This window comes from Ambystoma mexicanum, unplaced genomic scaffold, assembly GCF_040938575.1.
Source record: "Ambystoma mexicanum isolate Mex_15411 unplaced genomic scaffold, UKY_AmexF1_1 Mex_scaf20, whole genome shotgun sequence".
NCBI lineage: Eukaryota > Metazoa > Chordata > Amphibia > Caudata > Ambystomatidae > Ambystoma > Ambystoma mexicanum.
This window is the reverse complement of record NW_027182434.1, coordinates 2,747,919-2,770,335: the sequence shown is the minus strand read 5'-3', so window position 1 is coordinate 2,770,335 and position 22,417 is coordinate 2,747,919. Positions and strand designations below refer to the sequence as shown.

At 51.5% G+C, this 22,417-nt stretch overlaps 23 non-coding genes across 23 annotated transcripts; 16 read left to right on the top strand and 7 right to left on the bottom strand.

The window, feature by feature from the left end:
• Positions 1-333: 333 nt before the first annotated feature.
• TRNAL-AAG (transfer RNA leucine (anticodon AAG)) lies at positions 334-415 on the top strand. Its single transcript has one exon. It is a non-coding gene; the product is annotated as a tRNA-Leu (tRNA).
• Positions 416-1,189: 774 nt separating this feature from the next.
• On the bottom strand, positions 1,190-1,261 carry TRNAD-GUC (transfer RNA aspartic acid (anticodon GUC)). Its single transcript has one exon. It is a non-coding gene; the product is annotated as a tRNA-Asp (tRNA).
• A 540-nt stretch (positions 1,262-1,801) lies between these two features.
• On the top strand, positions 1,802-1,883 carry TRNAL-AAG (transfer RNA leucine (anticodon AAG)). The gene has a single exon. It is a non-coding gene; the product is annotated as a tRNA-Leu (tRNA).
• A 774-nt stretch (positions 1,884-2,657) lies between these two features.
• On the bottom strand, positions 2,658-2,729 carry TRNAD-GUC (transfer RNA aspartic acid (anticodon GUC)). The gene has a single exon. It is a non-coding gene; the product is annotated as a tRNA-Asp (tRNA).
• A 540-nt stretch (positions 2,730-3,269) lies between these two features.
• TRNAL-AAG (transfer RNA leucine (anticodon AAG)) lies at positions 3,270-3,351 on the top strand. Its single transcript has one exon. It is a non-coding gene; the product is annotated as a tRNA-Leu (tRNA).
• A 1,397-nt stretch (positions 3,352-4,748) lies between these two features.
• TRNAL-AAG (transfer RNA leucine (anticodon AAG)) lies at positions 4,749-4,830 on the top strand. Its single transcript has one exon. It is a non-coding gene; the product is annotated as a tRNA-Leu (tRNA).
• A 1,364-nt stretch (positions 4,831-6,194) lies between these two features.
• On the top strand, positions 6,195-6,276 carry TRNAL-AAG (transfer RNA leucine (anticodon AAG)). The gene has a single exon. It is a non-coding gene; the product is annotated as a tRNA-Leu (tRNA).
• A 774-nt stretch (positions 6,277-7,050) lies between these two features.
• TRNAD-GUC (transfer RNA aspartic acid (anticodon GUC)) lies at positions 7,051-7,122 on the bottom strand. The gene has a single exon. It is a non-coding gene; the product is annotated as a tRNA-Asp (tRNA).
• A 540-nt stretch (positions 7,123-7,662) lies between these two features.
• On the top strand, positions 7,663-7,744 carry TRNAL-AAG (transfer RNA leucine (anticodon AAG)). The gene has a single exon. It is a non-coding gene; the product is annotated as a tRNA-Leu (tRNA).
• Positions 7,745-8,518: 774 nt separating this feature from the next.
• Positions 8,519-8,590, bottom strand: TRNAD-GUC (transfer RNA aspartic acid (anticodon GUC)). Its single transcript has one exon. It is a non-coding gene; the product is annotated as a tRNA-Asp (tRNA).
• A 540-nt stretch (positions 8,591-9,130) lies between these two features.
• On the top strand, positions 9,131-9,212 carry TRNAL-AAG (transfer RNA leucine (anticodon AAG)). Its single transcript has one exon. It is a non-coding gene; the product is annotated as a tRNA-Leu (tRNA).
• A 774-nt stretch (positions 9,213-9,986) lies between these two features.
• On the bottom strand, positions 9,987-10,058 carry TRNAD-GUC (transfer RNA aspartic acid (anticodon GUC)). The gene has a single exon. It is a non-coding gene; the product is annotated as a tRNA-Asp (tRNA).
• Positions 10,059-10,598: 540 nt separating this feature from the next.
• TRNAL-AAG (transfer RNA leucine (anticodon AAG)) lies at positions 10,599-10,680 on the top strand. Its single transcript has one exon. It is a non-coding gene; the product is annotated as a tRNA-Leu (tRNA).
• A 774-nt stretch (positions 10,681-11,454) lies between these two features.
• TRNAD-GUC (transfer RNA aspartic acid (anticodon GUC)) lies at positions 11,455-11,526 on the bottom strand. Its single transcript has one exon. It is a non-coding gene; the product is annotated as a tRNA-Asp (tRNA).
• Positions 11,527-12,066: 540 nt separating this feature from the next.
• Positions 12,067-12,148, top strand: TRNAL-AAG (transfer RNA leucine (anticodon AAG)). Its single transcript has one exon. It is a non-coding gene; the product is annotated as a tRNA-Leu (tRNA).
• A 1,397-nt stretch (positions 12,149-13,545) lies between these two features.
• Positions 13,546-13,627, top strand: TRNAL-AAG (transfer RNA leucine (anticodon AAG)). Its single transcript has one exon. It is a non-coding gene; the product is annotated as a tRNA-Leu (tRNA).
• Positions 13,628-15,005: 1,378 nt separating this feature from the next.
• On the top strand, positions 15,006-15,087 carry TRNAL-AAG (transfer RNA leucine (anticodon AAG)). The gene has a single exon. It is a non-coding gene; the product is annotated as a tRNA-Leu (tRNA).
• Positions 15,088-15,861: 774 nt separating this feature from the next.
• TRNAD-GUC (transfer RNA aspartic acid (anticodon GUC)) lies at positions 15,862-15,933 on the bottom strand. The gene has a single exon. It is a non-coding gene; the product is annotated as a tRNA-Asp (tRNA).
• Positions 15,934-16,473: 540 nt separating this feature from the next.
• Positions 16,474-16,555, top strand: TRNAL-AAG (transfer RNA leucine (anticodon AAG)). Its single transcript has one exon. It is a non-coding gene; the product is annotated as a tRNA-Leu (tRNA).
• Positions 16,556-17,940: 1,385 nt separating this feature from the next.
• TRNAL-AAG (transfer RNA leucine (anticodon AAG)) lies at positions 17,941-18,022 on the top strand. Its single transcript has one exon. It is a non-coding gene; the product is annotated as a tRNA-Leu (tRNA).
• Positions 18,023-19,393: 1,371 nt separating this feature from the next.
• TRNAL-AAG (transfer RNA leucine (anticodon AAG)) lies at positions 19,394-19,475 on the top strand. The gene has a single exon. It is a non-coding gene; the product is annotated as a tRNA-Leu (tRNA).
• A 1,397-nt stretch (positions 19,476-20,872) lies between these two features.
• Positions 20,873-20,954, top strand: TRNAL-AAG (transfer RNA leucine (anticodon AAG)). Its single transcript has one exon. It is a non-coding gene; the product is annotated as a tRNA-Leu (tRNA).
• A 1,378-nt stretch (positions 20,955-22,332) lies between these two features.
• TRNAL-AAG (transfer RNA leucine (anticodon AAG)) lies at positions 22,333-22,414 on the top strand. Its single transcript has one exon. It is a non-coding gene; the product is annotated as a tRNA-Leu (tRNA).
• Positions 22,415-22,417: the final 3 nt, after the last annotated feature.

Sequence of the window (22,417 nt, the reverse complement as noted above, 5' to 3'; positions counted from 1 at the left end):
GCATTTCCTCAGCAAATCAAGCTACCCATCTCAAGTCTCATGAGCTGAGGACGGCAAAGTCCCTGTGGGCTTAGGACAGTCAAAGAAACCCCTGGGCTGCATGCTAAGCCCCTTTTCGGCTTCACTTTCCGAATCCTGCCCTAGCTTGCGATTAGTTTTTTTCTCACTTCTTGCCCCCATCTCCCACCTTGCCTCATGGTCTCCCCTCCTCTGCGCACCTGACAGTTTGCCTGCCCTTCCACTGCCTGTCTCCAGACTTTCCAAGGAGAAAAGGCAAAGCACTAAAGCGGGCCGGGCAACGGGTCAAGTTCCGCTTTCGGCGACTAGCAGGGAGGTAGCGTGGCCGAGCGGTCTAAGGCGCTGGATTAAGGCTCCAGTCTCTTCGGAGGCGTGGGTTCAAATCCCACCGCTGCCACTTTTCCTGGCCTTGCATTTTAAAGAAGAACGTAACGTTGACCTCTTCCTTCATTAGTGCCACCTCTGTCGCAATGAGCAAGAGGATGGTATGCCACACCCTGCAGGAAAAAGGTTTCGCTTCTGACGTCTTGCTTTTCTGGACATCCAGTCTCAAGTTTCCCATCTGGAACGGCGCTCCCTGCTGCTTTGTGAAGGCTTGCTGCAAGAGCCTTCGAAACCCAGGAGCTCTTGCGTTGAGCTGTGACGCGTCCTGGGAAGACCTCCCGTTGCAGCGGAATGAGCCCCACTTCCAGGGCGTGCTGGTAGCAAATTTCCCACAGCCCACAGGGAGCAAACGATCCCAGGTGTGATGTATCACCAGGAGAGGCTGAGATGAGAGTAAGGGTTCACGCGTGTGCCCGGACCGAGGTTAATGATGGGATTAGAGCTAGGGTTAGATGCAGGGAAAGAGTGAGAGTTATAATTAGGGATAAAGCTAACAGGTGATCATTACTCGTCATGTAACATGATACAAAGGGTCAGAAGAGGAACTGATTCAGGGTTACAATTTGGACTTCGCAGACAACAGGAGCACTAAATGGTGCTGAGGGGGACTCAATAAAGTGGACCGGCCGCCTAATGTAAGCAATTGTGCACAAATATTGTACGATGACTAGCGTTGCCGGTGCTTTTTTCTTAAAGAGTCAGTTCTTGGCACCCATTCCCTACTTGACTCAGCCTAATCTTCAAGAATATTTGTCAAGAACTAAAAAAAATCCAGAAAAGGTTTAACCTCCCCGTCGGGGAATTGAACCCCGGTCTCCCGCGTGACAGGCGGGGATACTGACCACTATACTAACGAGGAGACGTGAGGGCATGAAATGAACAGCTGCTGATGTCTGCACAGCATCCAGCGACCACCTAGCTGGCCTAGGGGGTCTCATTTTCCCCCGTCAAACGGCTTGCCCGATCTAAGGCTAATTTCTTTCTTTTTATCGGCACCAGGCTTAAAACTCAGTTTAAGGCGATAGTTCCGGGCTATGTTTGACTCCAGAGTTGAATCTGTCATCCCGCATTTCCTCAGCAAATCAAGCTACCCATCTCAAGTCTCATGAGCTGAGGACGGCAAAGTCCCTGTGGGCTTAGGACAGTCAAAGAAACCCCTGGGCTGCATGCTAAGCCCCTTTTCGGCTTCACTTTCCGAATCCTGCCCTAGCTTGCGATTAGTTTTTTTCTCACTTCTTGCCCCCATCTCCCACCTTGCCTCATGGTCTCCCCTCCTCTGCGCACCTGACAGTTTGCCTGCCCTTCCACTGCCTGTCTCCAGACTTTCCAAGGAGAAAAGGCAAAGCACTAAAGCGGGCCGGGCAACGGGTCAAGTTCCGCTTTCGGCGACTAGCAGGGAGGTAGCGTGGCCGAGCGGTCTAAGGCGCTGGATTAAGGCTCCAGTCTCTTCGGAGGCGTGGGTTCAAATCCCACCGCTGCCACTTTTCCTGGCCTTGCATTTTAAAGAAGAACGTAACGTTGACCTCTTCCTTCATTAGTGCCACCTCTGTCGCAATGAGCAAGAGGATGGTATGCCACACCCTGCAGGAAAAAGGTTTCGCTTCTGACGTCTTGCTTTTCTGGACATCCAGTCTCAAGTTTCCCATCTGGAACGGCGCTCCCTGCTGCTTTGTGAAGGCTTGCTGCAAGAGCCTTCGAAACCCAGGAGCTCTTGCGTTGAGCTGTGACGCGTCCTGGGAAGACCTCCCGTTGCAGCGGAATGAGCCCCACTTCCAGGGCGTGCTGGTAGCAAATTTCCCACAGCCCACAGGGAGCAAACGATCCCAGGTGTGATGTATCACCAGGAGAGGCTGAGATGAGAGTAAGGGTTCACGCGTGTGCCCGGACCGAGGTTAATGATGGGATTAGAGCTAGGGTTAGATGCAGGGAAAGAGTGAGAGTTATAATTAGGGATAAAGCTAACAGGTGATCATTACTCGTCATGTAACATGATACAAAGGGTCAGAAGAGGAACTGATTCAGGGTTACAATTTGGACTTCGCAGACAACAGGAGCACTAAATGGTGCTGAGGGGGACTCAATAAAGTGGACCGGCCGCCTAATGTAAGCAATTGTGCACAAATATTGTACGATGACTAGCGTTGCCGGTGCTTTTTTCTTAAAGAGTCAGTTCTTGGCACCCATTCCCTACTTGACTCAGCCTAATCTTCAAGAATATTTGTCAAGAACTAAAAAAAATCCAGAAAAGGTTTAACCTCCCCGTCGGGGAATTGAACCCCGGTCTCCCGCGTGACAGGCGGGGATACTGACCACTATACTAACGAGGAGACGTGAGGGCATGAAATGAACAGCTGCTGATGTCTGCACAGCATCCAGCGACCACCTAGCTGGCCTAGGGGGTCTCATTTTCCCCCGTCAAACGGCTTGCCCGATCTAAGGCTAATTTCTTTCTTTTTATCGGCACCAGGCTTAAAACTCAGTTTAAGGCGATAGTTCCGGGCTATGTTTGACTCCAGAGTTGAATCTGTCATCCCGCATTTCCTCAGCAAATCAAGCTACCCATCTCAAGTCTCATGAGCTGAGGACGGCAAAGTCCCTGTGGGCTTAGGACAGTCAAAGAAACCCCTGGGCTGCATGCTAAGCCCCTTTTCGGCTTCACTTTCCGAATCCTGCCCTAGCTTGCGATTAGTTTTTTTCTCACTTCTTGCCCCCATCTCCCACCTTGCCTCATGGTCTCCCCTCCTCTGCGCACCTGACAGTTTGCCTGCCCTTCCACTGCCTGTCTCCAGACTTTCCAAGGAGAAAAGGCAAAGCACTAAAGCGGGCCGGGCAACGGGTCAAGTTCCGCTTTCGGCGACTAGCAGGGAGGTAGCGTGGCCGAGCGGTCTAAGGCGCTGGATTAAGGCTCCAGTCTCTTCGGAGGCGTGGGTTCAAATCCCACCGCTGCCACTTTTCCTGGCCTTGCATTTTAAAGAAGAACGTAACGTTGACCTCTTCCTTCATTAGTGCCACCTCTGTCGCAATGAGCAAGCGGATGGTATGCCACACCCTGCAGGAAAAAGGTTTCGCTTCTGACGTCTTGCTTTTCTGGACATCCAGTCTCAAGTTTCCCATCTGGAACGGCGCTCCCTGCTGCTTTGTGAAGGCTTGCTGCAAGAGCCTTCGAAACCCAGGAGCTCTTGCGTTGAGCTGTGACGCGTCCTGGGAAGACCTCCCGTTGCAGCGGAATGAGCCCCACTTCCAGGGTGTGCTGGTAGCAAATTTCCCACAGCCCACAGGGAGCAAACGATCCCAGGTGTGATGTATCACCAGGAGAGGCTGAGATGAGAGTAAGGGTTCACGCGTGTGCCCGGACCGAGGTTAATGATGGGATTAGAGCTAGGGTTAGATGCAGGGAAAGAGTGAGAGTTATAATTAGGGATAAAGCTAACAGGTGATCATTACTCGTCATGTAACATGATACAAAGGGTCAGAAGAGGAACTGATTCAGGGTTACAATTTGGACTTCGCAGACAACAGGAGCACTAAATGGTGCTGAGGGGGACTCAATAAAGTGGACCGGCCGCCTAATGTAAGCAATTGTGCACAAATATTGTACGATGACTAGCGTTGCTGGTGCTTTTTTCTTAAAGAGTCAGTTCTTGGCACCCATTCCCTACTTGACTCAGCCTAATCTTCAAGAATATTTGTCAAGAACTAAAAAAAATCCAGAAAAGGTTTAACCTCCCCGTCGGGGAATTGAACCCGAATTGAACCCCGGTCTCCCGCGTGACAGGCGGGGATACTGACCACTATACTAACGAGGAGACGTGAGGGCATGAAATGAACAGCTGCTGATGTCTGCACAGCATCCAGCGACCACCTAGCTGGCCTAGGGGGTCTCATTTTCCCCCGTCAAACGGCTTGCCCGATCTAAGGCTAATTTCTTTCTTTTTATCGGCACCAGGCTTAAAACTCAGTTTAAGGCGATAGTTCCGGGCTATGTTTGACTCCAGAGTTGAATCTGTCATCCCGCATTTCCTCAGCAAATCAAGCTACCCATCTCAAGTCTCATGAGCTGAGGACGGCAAAGTCCCTGTGGGCTTAGGACAGTCAAAGAAACCCCTGGGCTGCATGCTAAGCCCCTTTTCGGCTTCACTTTCCGAATCCTGCCCTAGCTTGCGATTAGTTTTTTTCTCACTTCTTGCCCCCATCTCCCACCTTGCCTCATGGTCTCCCCTCCTCTGCGCACCTGACAGTTTGCCTGCCCTTCCACTGCCTGTCTCCAGACTTTCCAAGGAGAAAAGGCAAAGCACTAAAGCGGGCCGGGCAACGGGTCAAGTTCCGCTTTCGTCGACTAGCAGGGAGGTAGCGTGGCCGAGCGGTCTAAGGCGCTGGATTAAGGCTCCAGTCTCTTCGGAGGCGTGGGTTCAAATCCCACCGCTGCCACTTTTCCTGGCCTTGCATTTTAAAGAAGAACGTAACGTTGACCTCTTCCTTCATTAGTGCCACCTCTGTCGCAATGAGCAAGCGGATGGTATGCCACACCCTGCAGGAAAAAGGTTTCGCTTCTGACGTCTTGCTTTTCTGGACATCCAGTCTCAAGTTTCCCATCTGGAACGGCGCTCCCTGCTGCTTTGTGAAGGCTTGCTGCAAGAGCCTTCGAAACCCAGGAGCTCTTGCGTTGAGCTGTGACGCGTCCTGGGAAGACCTCCCGTTGCAGCGGAATGAGCCCCACTTCCAGGGCGTGCTGGTAGCAAATTTCCCACAGCCCACAGGGAGCAAACGATCCCAGGTGTGATGTATCACCAGGAGAGGCTGAGATGAGAGTAAGGGTTCACGCGTGTGCCCGGACCGAGGTTAATGATGGGATTAGAGCTAGGGTTAGATGCAGGGAAAGAGTGAGAGTTATAATTAGGGATAAAGCTAACAGGTGATCATTACTCGTCATGTAACATGATACAAAGGGTCAGAAGAGGAACTGATTCAGGGTTACAATTTGGACTTCGCAGACAACAGGAGCACTAAATGGTGCTGAGGGGGACTCAATAAAGTGGACCGGCCGCCTAATGTAAGCAATTGTGCACAAATATTGTACGATGACTAGCGTTGCCGGTGCTTTTTTCTTAAAGAGTCAGTTCTTGGCACCCATTCCCTACTTGACTCAGCCTAATCTTCAAGAATATTTGTCAAGAACTAAAAAAAATCCAGAAAAGGTTTAACCTCCCCGTCGGGGAATTAGGCGGGGATACTGACCACTATACTAACGAGGAGACGTGAGGGCATGAAATGAACAGCTGCTGATGTCTGCACAGCATCCAGCGACCACCTAGCTGGCCTAGGGGGTCTCATTTTCCCCCGTCAAACGGCTTGCCCGATCTAAGGCTAATTTCTTTCTTTTTATCGGCACCAGGCTTAAAACTCAGTTTAAGGCGATAGTTCCGGGCTATGTTTGACTCCAGAGTTGAATCTGTCATCCCGCATTTCCTCAGCAAATCAAGCTACCCATCTCAAGTCTCATGAGCTGAGGACGGCAAAGTCCCTGTGGGCTTAGGACAGTCAAAGAAACCCCTGGGCTGCATGCTAAGCCCCTTTTCGGCTTCACTTTCCGAATCCTGCCCTAGCTTGCGATTAGTTTTTTTCTCACTTCTTGCCCCCATCTCCCACCTTGCCTCATGGTCTCCCCTCCTCTGCGCACCTGACAGTTTGCCTGCCCTTCCACTGCCTGTCTCCAGACTTTCCAAGGAGAAAAGGCAAAGCACTAAAGCGGGCCGGGCAACGGGTCAAGTTCCGCTTTCGGCGACTAGCAGGGAGGTAGCGTGGCCGAGCGGTCTAAGGCGCTGGATTAAGGCTCCAGTCTCTTCGGAGGCGTGGGTTCAAATCCCACCGCTGCCACCTTTCCTGGCCTTGCATTTTAAAGAAGAACGTAACGTTGACCTCTTCCTTCATTAGTGCCACCTCTGTCGCAATGAGCAAGCGGATGGTATGCCACACCCTGCAGGAAAAAGGTTTCGCTTCTGACGTCTTGCTTTTCTGGACATCCAGTCTCAAGTTTCCCATCTGGAACGGCGCTCCCTGCTGCTTTGTGAAGGCTTGCTGCAAGAGCCTTCGAAACCCAGGAGCTCTTGCGTTGAGCTGTGACGCGTCCTGGGGAGACCTCCCGTTGCAGCGGAATGAGCCCCACTTCCAGGGCGTGCTGGTAGCAAATTTCCCACAGCCCACAGGGAGCAAACGATCCCAGGTGTGATGTATCACCAGGAGAGGCTGAGATGAGAGTAAGGGTTCACGCGTGTGCCCGGACCGAGGTTAATGATGGGATTAGAGCTAGGGTTAGATGCAGGGAAAGAGTGAGAGTTATAATTAGGGATAAAGCTAACAGGTGATCATTACTCGTCATGTAACATGATACAAAGGGTCAGAAGAGGAACTGATTCAGGGTTACAATTTGGACTTCGCAGACAACAGGAGCACTAAATGGTGCTGAGGGGGACTCAATAAAGTGGACCGGCCGCCTAATGTAAGCAATTGTGCACAAATATTGTACGATGACTAGCGTTGCCGGTGCTTTTTTCTTAAAGAGTCAGTTCTTGGCACCCATTCCCTACTTGACTCAGCCTAATCTTCAAGAATATTTGTCAAGAACTAAAAAAAATCCAGAAAAGGTTTAACCTCCCCGTCGGGGAATTGAACCCCGGTCTCCCGCGTGACAGGCGGGGATACTGACCACTATACTAACGAGGAGACGTGAGGGCATGAAATGAACAGCTGCTGATGTCTGCACAGCATCCAGCGACCACCTAGCTGGCCTAGGGGGTCTCATTTTCCCCCGTCAAACGGCTTGCCCGATCTAAGGCTAATTTCTTTCTTTTTATCGGCACCAGGCTTAAAACTCAGTTTAAGGCGATAGTTCCGGGCTATGTTTGACTCCAGAGTTGAATCTGTCATCCCGCATTTCCTCAGCAAATCAAGCTACCCATCTCAAGTCTCATGAGCTGAGGACGGCAAAGTCCCTGTGGGCTTAGGACAGTCAAAGAAACCCCTGGGCTGCATGCTAAGCCCCTTTTCGGCTTCACTTTCCGAATCCTGCCCTAGCTTGCGATTAGTTTTTTTCTCACTTCTTGCCCCCATCTCCCACCTTGCCTCATGGTCTCCCCTCCTCTGCGCACCTGACAGTTTGCCTGCCCTTCCACTGCCTGTCTCCAGACTTTCCAAGGAGAAAAGGCAAAGCACTAAAGCGGGCCGGGCAACGGGTCAAGTTCCGCTTTCGGCGACTAGCAGGGAGGTAGCGTGGCCGAGCGGTCTAAGGCGCTGGATTAAGGCTCCAGTCTCTTCGGAGGCGTGGGTTCAAATCCCACCGCTGCCACTTTTCCTGGCCTTGCATTTTAAAGAAGAACGTAACGTTGACCTCTTCCTTCATTAGTGCCACCTCTGTCGCAATGAGCAAGCGGATGGTATGCCACACCCTGCAGGAAAAAGGTTTCGCTTCTGACGTCTTGCTTTTCTGGACATCCAGTCTCAAGTTTCCCATCTGGAACGGCGCTCCCTGCTGCTTTGTGAAGGCTTGCTGCAAGAGCCTTCGAAACCCAGGAGCTCTTGCGTTGAGCTGTGACGCGTCCTGGGGAGACCTCCCGTTGCAGCGGAATGAGCCCCACTTCCAGGGCGTGCTGGTAGCAAATTTCCCACAGCCCACAGGGAGCAAACGATCCCAGGTGTGATGTATCACCAGGAGAGGCTGAGATGAGAGTAAGGGTTCACGCGTGTGCCCGGACCGAGGTTAATGATGGGATTAGAGCTAGGGTTAGATGCAGGGAAAGAGTGAGAGTTATAATTAGGGATAAAGCTAACAGGTGATCATTACTCGTCATGTAACATGATACAAAGGGTCAGAAGAGGAACTGATTCAGGGTTACAATTTGGACTTCGCAGACAACAGGAGCACTAAATGGTGCTGAGGGGGACTCAATAAAGTGGACCGGCCGCCTAATGTAAGCAATTGTGCACAAATATTGTACGATGACTAGCGTTGCCGGTGCTTTTTTCTTAAAGAGTCAGTTCTTGGCACCCATTCCCTACTTGACTCAGCCTAATCTTCAAGAATATTTGTCAAGAACTAAAAAAAATCCAGAAAAGGTTTAACCTCCCCGTCGGGGAATTGAACCCCGGTCTCCCGCGTGACAGGCGGGGATACTGACCACTATACTAACGAGGAGACGTGAGGGCATGAAATGAACAGCTGCTGATGTCTGCACAGCATCCAGCGACCACCTAGCTGGCCTAGGGGGTCTCATTTTCCCCCGTCAAACGGCTTGCCCGATCTAAGGCTAATTTCTTTCTTTTTATCGGCACCAGGCTTAAAACTCAGTTTAAGGCGATAGTTCCGGGCTATGTTTGACTCCAGAGTTGAATCTGTCATCCCGCATTTCCTCAGCAAATCAAGCTACCCATCTCAAGTCTCATGAGCTGAGGACGGCAAAATCCCTGTGGGCTTAGGACAGTCAAAGAAACCCCTGGGCTGCATGCTAAGCCCCTTTTCGGCTTCACTTTCCGAATCCTGCCCTAGCTTGCGATTAGTTTTTTTCTCACTTCTTGCCCCCATCTCCCACCTTGCCTCATGGTCTCCCCTCCTCTGCGCACCTGACAGTTTGCCTGCCCTTCCACTGCCTGTCTCCAGACTTTCCAAGGAGAAAAGGCAAAGCACTAAAGCGGGCCGGGCAACGGGTCAAGTTCCGCTTTCGGCGACTAGCAGGGAGGTAGCGTGGCCGAGCGGTCTAAGGCGCTGGATTAAGGCTCCAGTCTCTTCGGAGGCGTGGGTTCAAATCCCACCGCTGCCACTTTTCCTGGCCTTGCATTTTAAAGAAGAACGTAACGTTGACCTCTTCCTTCATTAGTGCCACCTCTGTCGCAATGAGCAAGCGGATGGTATGCCACACCCTGCAGGAAAAAGGTTTCGCTTCTGACGTCTTGCTTTTCTGGACATCCAGTCTCAAGTTTCCCATCTGGAACGGCGCTCCCTGCTGCTTTGTGAAGGCTTGCTGCAAGAGCCTTCGAAACCCAGGAGCTCTTGCGTTGAGCTGTGACGCGTCCTGGGAAGACCTCCCGTTGCAGCGGAATGAGCCCCACTTCCAGGGCGTGCTGGTAGCAAATTTCCCACAGCCCACAGGGAGCAAACGATCCCAGGTGTGATGTATCACCAGGAGAGGCTGAGATGAGAGTAAGGGTTCACGCGTGTGCCCGGACCGAGGTTAATGATGGGATTAGAGCTAGGGTTAGATGCAGGGAAAGAGTGAGAGTTATAATTAGGGATAAAGCTAACAGGTGATCATTACTCGTCATGTAACATGATACAAAGGGTCAGAAGAGGAACTGATTCAGGGTTACAATTTGGACTTCGCAGACAACAGGAGCACTAAATGGTGCTGAGGGGGACTCAATAAAGTGGACCGGCCGCCTAATGTAAGCAATTGTGCACAAATATTGTACGATGACTAGCGTTGCCGGTGCTTTTTTCTTAAAGAGTCAGTTCTTGGCACCCATTCCCTACTTGACTCAGCCTAATCTTCAAGAATATTTGTCAAGAACTAAAAAAAATCCAGAAAAGGTTTAACCTCCCCGTCGGGGAATTGAACCCCGGTCTCCCGCGTGACAGGCGGGGATACTGACCACTATACTAACGAGGAGACGTGAGGGCATGAAATGAACAGCTGCTGATGTCTGCACAGCATCCAGCGACCACCTAGCTGGCCTAGGGGGTCTCATTTTCCCCCGTCAAACGGCTTGCCCGATCTAAGGCTAATTTCTTTCTTTTTATCGGCACCAGGCTTAAAACTCAGTTTAAGGCGATAGTTCCGGGCTATGTTTGACTCCAGAGTTGAATCTGTCATCCCGCATTTCCTCAGCAAATCAAGCTACCCATCTCAAGTCTCATGAGCTGAGGACGGCAAAGTCCCTGTGGGCTTAGGACAGTCAAAGAAACCCCTGGGCTGCATGCTAAGCCCCTTTTCGGCTTCACTTTCCGAATCCTGCCCTAGCTTGCGATTAGTTTTTTTCTCACTTCTTGCCCCCATCTCCCACCTTGCCTCATGGTCTCCCCTCCTCTGCGCACCTGACAGTTTGCCTGCCCTTCCACTGCCTGTCTCCAGACTTTCCAAGGAGAAAAGGCAAAGCACTAAAGCGGGCCGGGCAACGGGTCAAGTTCCGCTTTCGGCGACTAGCAGGGAGGTAGCGTGGCCGAGCGGTCTAAGGCGCTGGATTAAGGCTCCAGTCTCTTCGGAGGCGTGGGTTCAAATCCCACCGCTGCCACTTTTCCTGGCCTTGCATTTTAAAGAAGAACGTAACGTTGACCTCTTCCTTCATTAGTGCCACCTCTGTCGCAATGAGCAAGCGGATGGTATGCCACACCCTGCAGGAAAAAGGTTTCGCTTCTGACGTCTTGCTTTTCTGGACATCCAGTCTCAAGTTTCCCATCTGGAACGGCGCTCCCTGCTGCTTTGTGAAGGCTTGCTGCAAGAGCCTTCGAAACCCAGGAGCTCTTGCGTTGAGCTGTGACGCGTCCTGGGAAGACCTCCCGTTGCAGCGGAATGAGCCCCACTTCCAGGGCGTGCTGGTAGCAAATTTCCCACAGCCCACAGGGAGCAAACGATCCCAGGTGTGATGTATCACCAGGAGAGGCTGAGATGAGAGTAAGGGTTCACGCGTGTGCCCGGACCGAGGTTAATGATGGGATTAGAGCTAGGGTTAGATGCAGGGAAAGAGTGAGAGTTATAATTAGGGATAAAGCTAACAGGTGATCATTACTCGTCATGTAACATGATACAAAGGGTCAGAAGAGGAACTGATTCAGGGTTACAATTTGGACTTCGCAGACAACAGGAGCACTAAATGGTGCTGAGGGGGACTCAATAAAGTGGACCGGCCGCCTAATGTAAGCAATTGTGCACAAATATTGTACGATGACTAGCGTTGCCGGTGCTTTTTTCTTAAAGAGTCAGTTCTTGGCACCCATTCCCTACTTGACTCAGCCTAATCTTCAAGAATATTTGTCAAGAACTAAAAAAAATCCAGAAAAGGTTTAACCTCCCCGTCGGGGAATTGAACCCCGGTCTCCCGCGTGACAGGCGGGGATACTGACCACTATACTAACGAGGAGACGTGAGGGCATGAAATGAACAGCTGCTGATGTCTGCACAGCATCCAGCGACCACCTAGCTGGCCTAGGGGGTCTCATTTTCCCCCGTCAAACGGCTTGCCCGATCTAAGGCTAATTTCTTTCTTTTTATCGGCACCAGGCTTAAAACTCAGTTTAAGGCGATAGTTCCGGGCTATGTTTGACTCCAGAGTTGAATCTGTCATCCCGCATTTCCTCAGCAAATCAAGCTACCCATCTCAAGTCTCATGAGCTGAGGACGGCAAAGTCCCTGTGGGCTTAGGACAGTCAAAGAAACCCCTGGGCTGCATGCTAAGCCCCTTTTCGGCTTCACTTTCCGAATCCTGCCCTAGCTTGCGATTAGTTTTTTTCTCACTTCTTGCCCCCATCTCCCACCTTGCCTCATGGTCTCCCCTCCTCTGCGCACCTGACAGTTTGCCTGCCCTTCCACTGCCTGTCTCCAGACTTTCCAAGGAGAAAAGGCAAAGCACTAAAGCGGGCCGGGCAACGGGTCAAGTTCCGCTTTCGGCGACTAGCAGGGAGGTAGCGTGGCCGAGCGGTCTAAGGCGCTGGATTAAGGCTCCAGTCTCTTCGGAGGCGTGGGTTCAAATCCCACCGCTGCCACTTTTCCTGGCCTTGCATTTTAAAGAAGAACGTAACGTTGACCTCTTCCTTCATTAGTGCCACCTCTGTCGCAATGAGCAAGCGGATGGTATGCCACACCCTGCAGGAAAAAGGTTTCGCTTCTGACGTCTTGCTTTTCTGGACATCCAGTCTCAAGTTTCCCATCTGGAACGGCGCTCCCTGCTGCTTTGTGAAGGCTTGCTGCAAGAGCCTTCGAAACCCAGGAGCTCTTGCGTTGAGCTGTGACGCGTCCTGGGAAGACCTCCCGTTGCAGCGGAATGAGCCCCACTTCCAGGGTGTGCTGGTAGCAAATTTCCCACAGCCCACAGGGAGCAAACGATCCCAGGTGTGATGTATCACCAGGAGAGGCTGAGATGAGAGTAAGGGTTCACGCGTGTGCCCGGACCGAGGTTAATGATGGGATTAGAGCTAGGGTTAGATGCAGGGAAAGAGTGAGAGTTATAATTAGGGATAAAGCTAACAGGTGATCATTACTCGTCATGTAACATGATACAAAGGGTCAGAAGAGGAACTGATTCAGGGTTACAATTTGGACTTCGCAGACAACAGGAGCACTAAATGGTGCTGAGGGGGACTCAATAAAGTGGACCGGCCGCCTAATGTAAGCAATTGTGCACAAATATTGTACGATGACTAGCGTTGCTGGTGCTTTTTTCTTAAAGAGTCAGTTCTTGGCACCCATTCCCTACTTGACTCAGCCTAATCTTCAAGAATATTTGTCAAGAACTAAAAAAAATCCAGAAAAGGTTTAACCTCCCCGTCGGGGAATTGAACCCGAATTGAACCCCGGTCTCCCGCGTGACAGGCGGGGATACTGACCACTATACTAACGAGGAGACGTGAGGGCATGAAATGAACAGCTGCTGATGTCTGCACAGCATCCAGCGACCACCTAGCTGGCCTAGGGGGTCTCATTTTCCCCCGTCAAACGGCTTGCCCGATCTAAGGCTAATTTCTTTCTTTTTATCGGCACCAGGCTTAAAACTCAGTTTAAGGCGATAGTTCCGGGCTATGTTTGACTCCAGAGTTGAATCTGTCATCCCGCATTTCCTCAGCAAATCAAGCTACCCATCTCAAGTCTCATGAGCTGAGGACGGCAAAGTCCCTGTGGGCTTAGGACAGTCAAAGAAACCCCTGGGCTGCATGCTAAGCCCCTTTTCGGCTTCACTTTCCGAATCCTGCCCTAGCTTGCGATTAGTTTTTTTCTCACTTCTTGCCCCCATCTCCCACCTTGCCTCATGGTCTCCCCTCCTCTGCGCACCTGACAGTTTGCCTGCCCTTCCACTGCCTGTCTCCAGACTTTCCAAGGAGAAAAGGCAAAGCACTAAAGCGGGCCGGGCAACGGGTCAAGTTCCGCTTTCGGCGACTAGCAGGGAGGTAGCGTGGCCGAGCGGTCTAAGGCGCTGGATTAAGGCTCCAGTCTCTTCGGAGGCGTGGGTTCAAATCCCACCGCTGCCACTTTTCCTGGCCTTGCATTTTAAAGAAGAACGTAACGTTGACCTCTTCCTTCATTAGTGCCACCTCTGTCGCAATGAGCAAGCGGATGGTATGCCACACCCTGCAGGAAAAAGGTTTCGCTTCTGACGTCTTGCTTTTCTGGACATCCAGTCTCAAGTTTCCCATCTGGAACGGCGCTCCCTGCTGCTTTGTGAAGGCTTGCTGCAAGAGCCTTCGAAACCCAGGAGCTCTTGCGTTGAGCTGTGACGCGTCCTGGGAAGACCTCCCGTTGCAGCGGAATGAGCCCCACTTCCAGGGCGTGCTGGTAGCAAATTTCCCACAGCCCACAGGGAGCAAACGATCCCAGGTGTGATGTATCACCAGGAGAGGCTGAGATGAGAGTAAGGGTTCACGCGTGTGCCCGGACCGAGGTTAATGATGGGATTAGAGCTAGGGTTAGATGCAGGGAAAGAGTGAGAGTTATAATTAGGGATAAAGCTAACAGGTGATCATTACTCGTCATGTAACATGATACAAAGGGTCAGAAGAGGAACTGATTCAGGGTTACAATTTGGACTTCGCAGACAACAGGAGCACTAAATGGTGCTGAGGGGGACTCAATAAAGTGGACCGGCCGCCTAATGTAAGCAATTGTGCACAAATATTGTACGATGACTAGCGTTGCCGGTGCTTTTTTCTTAAAGAGTCAGTTCTTGGCACCCATTCCCTACTTGACTCAGCCTAATCTTCAAGAATATTTGTCAAGAACTAAAAAAAATCCAGAAACGGTTTAACCTCCCCGTCGGGGACGGTCTCCCGCGTGACAGGCGGGGATACTGACCACTATACTAACGAGGAGACGTGAGGGCATGAAATGAACAGCTGCTGATGTCTGCACAGCATCCAGCGACCACCTAGCTGGCCTAGGGGGGTCTCATTTTCCCCCGTCAAACGGCTTGCCCGATCTAAGGCTAATTTCTTTCTTTTTATCGGCACCAGGCTTAAAACTCAGTTTAAGGCGATAGTTCCGGGCTATGTTTGACTCCAGAGTTGAATCTGTCATCCCGCATTTCCTCAGCAAATCAAGCTACCCATCTCAAGTCTCATGAGCTGAGGACGGCAAAGTCCCTGTGGGCTTAGGACAGTCAAAGAAACCCCTGGGCTGCATGCTAAGCCCCTTTTCGGCTTCACTTTCCGAATCCTGCCCTAGCTTGCGATTAGTTTTTTTCTCACTTCTTGCCCCCATCTCCCACCTTGCCTCATGGTCTCCCCTCCTCTGCGCACCTGACAGTTTGCCTGCCCTTCCACTGCCTGTCTCCAGACTTTCCAAGGAGAAAAGGCAAAGCACTAAAGCGGGCCGGGCAACGGGTCAAGTTCCGCTTTCGGCGACTAGCAGGGAGGTAGCGTGGCCGAGCGGTCTAAGGCGCTGGATTAAGGCTCCAGTCTCTTCGGAGGCGTGGGTTCAAATCCCACCGCTGCCACTTTTCCTGGCCTTGCATTTTAAAGAAGAACGTAACGTTGACCTCTTCCTTCATTAGTGCCACCTCTGTCGCAATGAGCAAGCGGATGGTATGCCACACCCTGCAGGAAAAAGGTTTCGCTTCTGACGTCTTGCTTTTCTGGACATCCAGTCTCAAGTTTCCCATCTGGAACGGCGCTCCCTGCTGCTTTGTGAAGGCTTGCTGCAAGAGCCTTCGAAACCCAGGAGCTCTTGCGTTGAGCTGTGACGCGTCCTGGGAAGACCTCCCGTTGCAGCGGAATGAGCCCCACTTCCAGGGCGTGCTGGTAGCAAATTTCCCACAGCCCACAGGGAGCAAACGATCCCAGGTGTGATGTATCACCAGGAGAGGCTGAGATGAGAGTAAGGGTTCACGCGTGTGCCCGGACCGAGGTTAATGATGGGATTAGAGCTAGGGTTAGATGCAGGGAAAGAGTGAGAGTTATAATTAGGGATAAAGCTAACAGGTGATCATTACTCGTCATGTAACATGATACAAAGGGTCAGAAGAGGAACTGATTCAGGGTTACAATTTGGACTTCGCAGACAACAGGAGCACTAAATGGTGCTGAGGGGGACTCAATAAAGTGGACCGGCCGCCTAATGTAAGCAATTGTGCACAAATATTGTACGATGACTAGCGTTGCCGGTGCTTTTTTCTTAAAGAGTCAGTTCTTGGCACCCATTCCCTACTTGACTCAGCCTAATCTTCAAGAATATTTGTCAAGAACTAAAAAAAATCCAGAAAAAGTTTAACCTCCCCGTCGGGGAATTGAACCCCGGTCTCCCGCGTGACAGGCGGGGATACTGACCACTATACTAACGAGGAGACGTGAGGGCATGAAATGAACAGCTGCTGATGTCTGCACAGCATCCAGCGACCACCTAGCTGGCCTAGGGGGTCTCATTTTCCCCCGTCAAACGGCTTGCCCGATCTAAGGCTAATTTCTTTCTTTTTATCGGCACCAGGCTTAAAACTCAGTTTAAGGCGATAGTTCCGGGCTATGTTTGACTCCAGAGTTGAATCTGTCATCCCGCATTTCCTCAGCAAATCAAGCTACCCATCTCAAGTCTCATGAGCTGAGGACGGCAAAGTCCCTGTGGGCTTAGGACAGTCAAAGAAACCCCTGGGCTGCATGCTAAGCCCCTTTTCGGCTTCACTTTCCGAATCCTGCCCTAGCTTGCGATTAGTTTTTTTCTCACTTCTTGCCCCCATCTCCCACCTTGCCTCATGGTCTCCCCTCCTCTGCGCACCTGACAGTTTGCCTGCCCTTCCACTGCCTGTCTCCAGACTTTCCAAGGAGAAAAGGCAAAGCACTAAAGCGGGCCGGGCAACGGGTCAAGTTCCGCTTTCGGCGACTAGCAGGGAGGTAGCGTGGCCGAGCGGTCTAAGGCGCTGGATTAAGGCTCCAGTCTCTTCGGAGGCGTGGGTTCAAATCCCACCGCTGCCACTTTTCCTGGCCTTGCATTTTAAAGAAGAACGTAACGTTGACCTCTTCCTTCATTAGTGCCACCTCTGTCGCAATGAGCAAGCGGATGGTATGCCACACCCTGCAGGAAAAAGGTTTCGCTTCTGACGTCTTGCTTTTCTGGACATCCAGTCTCAAGTTTCCCATCTGGAACGGCGCTCCCTGCTGCTTTGTGAAGGCTTGCTGCAAGAGCCTTCGAAACCCAGGAGCTCTTGCGTTGAGCTGTGACGCGTCCTGGGGAGACCTCCCGTTGCAGCGGAATGAGCCCCACTTCCAGGGCGTGCTGGTAGCAAATTTCCCACAGCCCACAGGGAGCAAACGATCCCAGGTGTGATGTATCACCAGGAGAGGCTGAGATGAGAGTAAGGGTTCACGCGTGTGCCCGGACCGAGGTTAATGATGGGATTAGAGCTAGGGTTAGATGCAGGGAAAGAGTGAGAGTTATAATTAGGGATAAAGCTAACAGGTGATCATTACTCGTCATGTAACATGATACAAAGGGTCAGAAGAGGAACTGATTCAGGGTTACAATTTGGACTTCGCAGACAACAGGAGCACTAAATGGTGCTGAGGGGGACTCAATAAAGTGGACCGGCCGCCTAATGTAAGCAATTGTGCACAAATATTGTACGATGACTAGCGTTGCCGGTGCTTTTTTCTTAAAGAGTCAGTTCTTGGCACCCATTCCCTACTTGACTCAGCCTAATCTTCAAGAATATTTGTCAAGAACTAAAAAAAATCCAGAAAAGGTTTAACCTCCCCGTCGGGGAATTGAACCCCGTCTCCCGCGTGACAGGCGGGGATACTGACCACTATACTAACGAGGAGACGTGAGGGCATGAAATGAACAGCTGCTGATGTCTGCACAGCATCCAGCGACCACCTAGCTGGCCTAGGGGGTCTCATTTTCCCCCGTCAAACGGCTTGCCCGATCTAAGGCTAATTTCTTTCTTTTTATCGGCACCAGGCTTAAAACTCAGTTTAAGGCGATAGTTCCGGGCTATGTTTGACTCCAGAGTTGAATCTGTCATCCCGCATTTCCTCAGCAAATCAAGCTACCCATCTCAAGTCTCATGAGCTGAGGACGGCAAAGTCCCTGTGGGCTTAGGACAGTCAAAGAAACCCCTGGGCTGCATGCTAAGCCCCTTTTCGGCTTCACTTTCCGAATCCTGCCCTAGCTTGCGATTAGTTTTTTTCTCACTTCTTGCCCCCATCTCCCACCTTGCCTCATGGTCTCCCCTCCTCTGCGCACCTGACAGTTTGCCTGCCCTTCCACTGCCTGTCTCCAGACTTTCCAAGGAGAAAAGGCAAAGCACTAAAGCGGGCCGGGCAACGGGTCAAGTTCCGCTTTCGGCGACTAGCAGGGAGGTAGCGTGGCCGAGCGGTCTAAGGCGCTGGATTAAGGCTCCAGTCTCTTCGGAGGCGTGGGTTCAAATCCCACCGCTGCCACTTTTCCTGGCCTTGCATTTTAAAGAAGAACGTAACGTTGACCTCTTCCTTCATTAGTGCCACCTCTGTCGCAATGAGCAAGCGGATGGTATGCCACACCCTGCAGGAAAAAGGTTTCGCTTCTGACGTCTTGCTTTTCTGGACATCCAGTCTCAAGTTTCCCATCTGGAACGGCGCTCCCTGCTGCTTTGTGAAGGCTTGCTGCAAGAGCCTTCGAAACCCAGGAGCTCTTGCGTTGAGCTGTGACGCGTCCTGGGAAGACCTCCCGTTGCAGCGGAATGAGCCCCACTTCCAGGGCGTGCTGGTAGCAAATTTCCCACAGCCCACAGGGAGCAAACGATCCCAGGTGTGATGTATCACCAGGAGAGGCTGAGATGAGAGTAAGGGTTCACGCGTGTGCCCGGACCGAGGTTAATGATGGGATTAGAGCTAGGGTTAGATGCAGGGAAAGAGTGAGAGTTATAATTAGGGATAAAGCTAACAGGTGATCATTACTCGTCATGTAACATGATACAAAGGGTCAGAAGAGGAACTGATTCAGGGTTACAATTTGGACTTCGCAGACAACAGGAGCACTAAATGGTGCTGAGGGGGACTCAATAAAGTGGACCGGCCGCCTAATGTAAGCAATTGTGCACAAATATTGTACGATGACTAGCGTTGCCGGTGCTTTTTTCTTAAAGAGTCAGTTCTTGGCACCCATTCCCTACTTGACTCAGCCTAATCTTCAAGAATATTTGTCAAGAACTAAAAAAAATCCAGAAAAGGTTTAACCTCCCCGTCGGTCTCCCGCGTGACAGGCGGGGATACTGACCACTATACTAACGAGGAGACGTGAGGGCATGAAATGAACAGCTGCTGATGTCTGCACAGCATCCAGCGACCACCTAGCTGGCCTAGGGGGTCTCATTTTCCCCCGTCAAACGGCTTGCCCGATCTAAGGCTAATTTCTTTCTTTTTATCGGCACCAGGCTTAAAACTCAGTTTAAGGCGATAGTTCCGGGCTATGTTTGACTCCAGAGTTGAATCTGTCATCCCGCATTTCCTCAGCAAATCAAGCTACCCATCTCAAGTCTCATGAGCTGAGGACGGCAAAGTCCCTGTGGGCTTAGGACAGTCAAAGAAACCCCTGGGCTGCATGCTAAGCCCCTTTTCGGCTTCACTTTCCGAATCCTGCCCTAGCTTGCGATTAGTTTTTTTCTCACTTCTTGCCCCCATCTCCCACCTTGCCTCATGGTCTCCCCTCCTCTGCGCACCTGACAGTTTGCCTGCCCTTCCACTGCCTGTCTCCAGACTTTCCAAGGAGAAAAGGCAAAGCACTAAAGCGGGCCGGGCAACGGGTCAAGTTCCGCTTTCGGCGACTAGCAGGGAGGTAGCGTGGCCGAGCGGTCTAAGGCGCTGGATTAAGGCTCCAGTCTCTTCGGAGGCGTGGGTTCAAATCCCACCGCTGCCACTTTTCCTGGCCTTGCATTTTAAAGAAGAACGTAACGTTGACCTCTTCCTTCATTAGTGCCACCTCTGTCGCAATGAGCAAGCGGATGGTATGCCACACCCTGCAGGAAAAAGGTTTCGCTTCTGACGTCTTGCTTTTCTGGACATCCAGTCTCAAGTTTCCCATCTGGAACGGCGCTCCCTGCTGCTTTGTGAAGGCTTGCTGCAAGAGCCTTCGAAACCCAGGAGCTCTTGCGTTGAGCTGTGACGCGTCCTGGGAAGACCTCCCGTTGCAGCGGAATGAGCCCCACTTCCAGGGTGTGCTGGTAGCAAATTTCCCACAGCCCACAGGGAGCAAACGATCCCAGGTGTGATGTATCACCAGGAGAGGCTGAGATGAGAGTAAGGGTTCACGCGTGTGCCCGGACCGAGGTTAATGATGGGATTAGAGCTAGGGTTAGATGCAGGGAAAGAGTGAGAGTTATAATTAGGGATAAAGCTAACAGGTGATCATTACTCGTCATGTAACATGATACAAAGGGTCAGAAGAGGAACTGATTCAGGGTTACAATTTGGACTTCGCAGACAACAGGAGCACTAAATGGTGCTGAGGGGGACTCAATAAAGTGGACCGGCCGCCTAATGTAAGCAATTGTGCACAAATATTGTACGATGACTAGCGTTGCTGGTGCTTTTTTCTTAAAGAGTCAGTTCTTGGCACCCATTCCCTACTTGACTCAGCCTAATCTTCAAGAATATTTGTCAAGAACTAAAAAAAATCCAGAAAAGGTTTAACCTCCCCGTCGGGGAATTGAACCCGAATTGAACCCCGGTCTCCCGCGTGACAGGCGGGGATACTGACCACTATACTAACGAGGAGACGTGAGGGCATGAAATGAACAGCTGCTGATGTCTGCACAGCATCCAGCGACCACCTAGCTGGCCTAGGGGGTCTCATTTTCCCCCGTCAAACGGCTTGCCCGATCTAAGGCTAATTTCTTTCTTTTTATCGGCACCAGGCTTAAAACTCAGTTTAAGGCGATAGTTCCGGGCTATGTTTGACTCCAGAGTTGAATCTGTCATCCCGCATTTCCTCAGCAAATCAAGCTACCCATCTCAAGTCTCATGAGCTGAGGACGGCAAAGTCCCTGTGGGCTTAGGACAGTCAAAGAAACCCCTGGGCTGCATGCTAAGCCCCTTTTCGGCTTCACTTTCCGAATCCTGCCCTAGCTTGCGATTAGTTTTTTTCTCACTTCTTGCCCCCATCTCCCACCTTGCCTCATGGTCTCCCCTCCTCTGCGCACCTGACAGTTTGCCTGCCCTTCCACTGCCTGTCTCCAGACTTTCCAAGGAGAAAAGGCAAAGCACTAAAGCGGGCCGGGCAACGGGTCAAGTTCCGCTTTCGGCGACTAGCAGGGAGGTAGCGTGGCCGAGCGGTCTAAGGCGCTGGATTAAGGCTCCAGTCTCTTCGGAGGCGTGGGTTCAAATCCCACCGCTGCCACTTTTCCTGGCCTTGCATTTTAAAGAAGAACGTAACGTTGACCTCTTCCTTCATTAGTGCCACCTCTGTCGCAATGAGCAAGCGGATGGTATGCCACACCCTGCAGGAAAAAGGTTTCGCTTCTGACGTCTTGCTTTTCTGGACATCCAGTCTCAAGTTTCCCATCTGGAACGGCGCTCCCTGCTGCTTTGTGAAGGCTTGCTGCAAGAGCCTTCGAAACCCAGGAGCTCTTGCGTTGAGCTGTGACGCGTCCTGGGAAGACCTCCCGTTGCAGCGGAATGAGCCCCACTTCCAGGGCGTGCTGGTAGCAAATTTCCCACAGCCCACAGGGAGCAAACGATCCCAGGTGTGATGTATCACCAGGAGAGGCTGAGATGAGAGTAAGGGTTCACGCGTGTGCCCGGACCGAGGTTAATGATGGGATTAGAGCTAGGGTTAGATGCAGGGAAAGAGTGAGAGTTATAATTAGGGATAAAGCTAACAGGTGATCATTACTCGTCATGTAACATGATACAAAGGGTCAGAAGAGGAACTGATTCAGGGTTACAATTTGGACTTCGCAGACAACAGGAGCACTAAATGGTGCTGAGGGGGACTCAATAAAGTGGACCGGCCGCCTAATGTAAGCAATTGTGCACAAATATTGTACGATGACTAGCGTTGCCGGTGCTTTTTTCTTAAAGAGTCAGTTCTTGGCACCCATTCCCTACTTGACTCAGCCTAATCTTCAAGAATATTTGTCAAGAACTAAAAAAAATCCAGAAACGGTTTAACCTCCCCGTCGGGGACGGTCTCCCGCGTGACAGGCGGGGATACTGACCACTATACTAACGAGGAGACGTGAGGGCATGAAATGAACAGCTGCTGATGTCTGCACAGCATCCAGCGACCACCTAGCTGGCCTAGGGGGGTCTCATTTTCCCCCGTCAAACGGCTTGCCCGATCTAAGGCTAATTTCTTTCTTTTTATCGGCACCAGGCTTAAAACTCAGTTTAAGGCGATAGTTCCGGGCTATGTTTGACTCCAGAGTTGAATCTGTCATCCCGCATTTCCTCAGCAAATCAAGCTACCCATCTCAAGTCTCATGAGCTGAGGACGGCAAAGTCCCTGTGGGCTTAGGACAGTCAAAGAAACCCCTGGGCTGCATGCTAAGCCCCTTTTCGGCTTCACTTTCCGAATCCTGCCCTAGCTTGCGATTAGTTTTTTTCTCACTTCTTGCCCCCATCTCCCACCTTGCCTCATGGTCTCCCCTCCTCTGCGCACCTGACAGTTTGCCTGCCCTTCCACTGCCTGTCTCCAGACTTTCCAAGGAGAAAAGGCAAAGCACTAAAGCGGGCCGGGCAACGGGTCAAGTTCCGCTTTCGGCGACTAGCAGGGAGGTAGCGTGGCCGAGCGGTCTAAGGCGCTGGATTAAGGCTCCAGTCTCTTCGGAGGCGTGGGTTCAAATCCCACCGCTGCCACCT